Raw genomic sequence first — 3,918 nt, 5'->3', positions numbered from 1 at the left:
TCAGTTGACTTCCTGTAGCATTCTGGGCAAGATGTAGCCAGCACCACCTCTGCCTGCACACTGCCATGCTCCCTGTCACGATGATAATGGACTGAACCTCTGAATCTCTAAGTGAGCCGTCATTTACATGTTTTCCTTATAAGAGTTGCCATGGTCACCAGGTGGTGGTGGTGCACACCTTTAATCCCAGCACTTGGGAGGAGGAAACAGGAAATGAGATGGCTGGGTGGAGAGAGGAAGTGATAAGGTAGGGTGGAGACAGGAGCTCAGCCCTTTCAGTCTGAGGATTCCTATAAGAAGTCTTTCTAGTGGCTGGCTGCTCTGCTTCTCTGATCTTTCAGCTTTCACCCTGATATCTGACTCTGGGTTTTTATTATTAAGACCAGTTAGAATTTGTGCTACACCTAGCAAAGACATGTTCCAAGACTGGTTTATCTACATACTTACCCCTTCCAATTCCTGGCCTCACCTAGAAGTAGCTTAAGAATAGAACACCTGGGCTATAGAGATGGCTTGTTGCTCTTGCAAAGGACCTGGATTCAATCCCCAGCATCCACAAGGAGGCTCACAACTATTCATAACTACAGTTCAAGGGGCTCTGACCCCCTTTTCCTGACCTCCGCTGCCGGCACCAGGCACACGTGGGTGCACAGACATACATGTAGGCAAAACATTCACACACATAAAATGAAGTAAGTAAATCTAAAAAAGAAAAAAAAAAAAGAACAAACACCTGCCAATCTCCAAGGGAGAGAGAAACTGCCAACAGAGTAGAACACTGAACAGAGAAATAATGAAGTTCCCAAGCAAGCTGACGGCATCATCTAAACATCTGGATCCAGGTGTACAGATTCTTCACTGGAGAAAGCATTTCACTTCTGCTCAAACAAGTGCAAATTGAGTTTCTGTGACAACCAGGAGTTCTGGCTTTAATAGTGGATTCTGGTGGGTGCACAGAGCATCTGGATTCTGGTCATGCTATTTCTCCATGTGGGAGCTAAATATATTAACGTATCAATGACAATTCATCAGTCCAGGGTGGTGGTGCACACCTGTAATCCCAGCACTTGGGAGGTAAAGGCAGGAAGGTCAGTTTAGAGCCAGCCTGGGTTCCCAGGGAGTTCCAGGCCTGCATGTGCTAAATGAGACCCTGTCTCAAACAAAACAAAACACCATCAGGCCAGCTTGGTAGTACATGCCTGTAATCCCAGTATTGGGGAAGCAAAGGCAGGAGAATCACTAGAAGTTTAGAAACCATTTTGCCCTACATCTAGTTGAAAGTTTATCTTGAGGGGTGGGGTGGGGGGCGGAGAATGCATGTCTATCAGGATACTTTTTATTGTTGTTTTTGTTTTGTTTGAGACAGGGTTTCTCTGTGTAGTTTTGGTGCCTGTCCTGGAATTAGCTCTGTAGACCTGGCTGGCCTCAAATTCAGAGATCCACCTGCCTCTGCCTCCCGAGTGCTGGGATTAAAGGCGTGTGCCACCACTGGTCCAAAGGATAGTTTTATGCTCTGTGTTCTTTGCTCTTTACTGAGGTGCTGTATTTCAATAAAACAATTGAATAAGACTGTGAGTATCACGTCAGGAAAAAGTGGAAAGGCCATGTGAGAGCCAGGTGTGGTCCTCTGTAATCTTAGCACTCTAGAGGCTGAGGTAAGAGTACTGCTGCAAATGTGAAGCCAGCCTGGCTAAATGATGAGTTCCAGGGCAGCCTGGACTGTAGTACATGACATAAATAAATGTTTACTGAATTGAAATCAGACACTCCGCCATCCAAGTCTAAAAGAAATAATTAATTAGGCTCTTGCCCCGCATTTCTTTCTGTGATGTTCCTTAAAACACCCCTTACCATTTCGTGGCCTGAGAGATACTGGGAGGGCTGTTTTCTGTCTGGTTTGGAGATGGTAAAGCTGAGATACAGGGCAAGGGATGCCTGCCATCACAGGCACTGAGCTGGAGCCCAGAAATTTCCAGCCAAGCTCTACTAGACAGCTCCTCTTGTCATCAGCCTGTCCCAACCCTTGCATGGAATCTAAGAGAGTGAAACATGACACTGGCTGGCTCAGATTTCTCTCCTTTGGTGTCAGCTGGAGGCCATCCCTGCTCAGGAATCCCATCGGATTCCAGGTGAGGAAATCTAGGCACATCGGATTCTAGGTGAGGAAATCGGTAAATGTCACGCCTCAAGGATGATCAGTGAAGTAAAACTACTGTGATGGAGCATGTTCCCTAGGGAGAAGGATGTGTAAGAGAGGGAATGATGCCAGGCAGTGGTGGCACATGCCTTTAATCCCAGCACTCGGGAGGCAAGAGGCAGGCGGATTTCTGTGAGTTCAAGGCCAGCCTGGTCTACAGAGCGAGATCCAGAAAGGGTGCAAAGCTACACAGAGAAACCCTGTCTTGAAAAACAAAGCAAAACAAAAAACAGAGAGAGAGAGAGAGAGAGAGAGAGAGAGAGAGAGAGAGAGAGAGAGAGAATGATGTTAAAAATACACAAATATGAAAGGGCAGCAACAGACAGGAGAAGACTGCTACAAACAGCATCTAGAAAGCGACTTACACTAGGGTTTTAAAGAGTTCCCGTGAGTGGGTAAAGGATTTAAGAAGACATGTGCTCAATGTGCTCGCTTAGGCAGGACATATACTAAAGTTGGAACGATACAGAGAAGATTAGCATGACCCTTACGCAAGGATAATACACAAATTCATGAAGCGTTCCATATTAAAAAAAAAAAAAGACATTTTTTTTCCAGAGAAGATACACAAATGACTGACAAGTACATTCTTAATCACTAGGCAAATCACCCAGTAGGGCAGCTGCTGAGGAAAAAGAGCAGTGTTGGTGGGGGAGGGGGTAGGAGGATGGCTCATGGGTAAAGGGCACTTGCTGCCAAGCCTGACGACCTGCGTTTGATCCCTGGGATCATATAATGGGAGAAGAGAACCAATACTAACTGTAATAATACATACTTCTAATAGCTGTGCTCTGACTTCCATGGTGCACGTCTGGTCATAAATGTTTGTTTTTTGAAGGGGGCATGCTGGGCATGGCAGTGTTCTATGAGTTGGAGGCCAACCTGGTTTACATACCTTGTTCTATGCTATCCAAGACTACATAGTGAGACTATGTCTCATTAATACCAAATTTTAGAAAGAGATAGTACAAGCCAGGCATGTGGTAGAGTGATTAAGAAGCATGTAGTACTAAGCCAGTTGGAGAGAGGGGAAAGAGGAAGGAGGGAGGGAGACAAGGAGGGAGAGAGGGAGAGACAAAGGGAAGGAGGGAGAGAGGGAGGGAGAACTTTCAGATTCTTTTTTTTTTTTTTTTTTTTTTTGAGACAGGGTCTCATGTAGCCAGGTTGGCCTAGAAACTTGCTGTGTAGCCAAGGCTAACTTTAAGCTCCTGATCCATTTCCCTAGTTCTGATATTACAAGCATGAGCCAAGATTTTTAAAATTACAGGTGTTAGTGGAAATAAGAGAAGTCAGGACCCTCATCCAGTGCTGGCAAGAATGGAAAATGGCGCTGTGGAAAACCGTCTGCTCATCTGGCAGTTCCTCAGAGGGCTAAACAGAGTCAGCAGCACATGATGCAATAATTCCATACCAGGCTATAGACCCAATAATAGTGAAAACACATGTCCACTTAAAACTTGCACAGGAGTTTTCCGAACAGTGTTTAAAATAACTTATAATATCTATCAGTTGACAAGCAAAATTATTGTATGTCTCACAATAGAGGAGTCTCTGCCAAGAGCCAAGGAGATAGTTCAGCAGGTAAGGGTACTTTCTGTGTACAGCTGATAACCCAAGTTTGATCCCCAGAAGAATAGAAGGATAGAAGTGTCTCCCCAAAATTGTCCTCTGACTGCCATATGTGGTTTGTGGCATGCATGCATGAGCCTACACTCAAATGT

The 3,918-nt window shown here is 45.2% G+C and overlaps 1 non-coding gene across 1 annotated transcript; it reads left to right on the top strand.

Moving 5' to 3' along the window:
* Nucleotides 1-2,622: 2,622 nt before the first annotated feature.
* On the top strand, nucleotides 2,623-2,729 carry LOC131912192 (U6 spliceosomal RNA). Its single transcript, XR_009379588.1, has one exon. It is a non-coding gene; the product is annotated as a U6 spliceosomal RNA (small nuclear RNA).
* The last annotated feature ends 1,189 nt before the right edge of the window (nucleotides 2,730-3,918 follow it).

This window comes from Peromyscus eremicus, chromosome 5 (assembly GCF_949786415.1).
Source record: "Peromyscus eremicus chromosome 5, PerEre_H2_v1, whole genome shotgun sequence".
Classification (NCBI taxonomy): Eukaryota; Metazoa; Chordata; class Mammalia; order Rodentia; family Cricetidae; genus Peromyscus; species Peromyscus eremicus.
The sequence above is the reverse complement of the archived record's forward strand: the minus strand, read 5'-3'. Positions and strand labels throughout refer to the sequence as shown.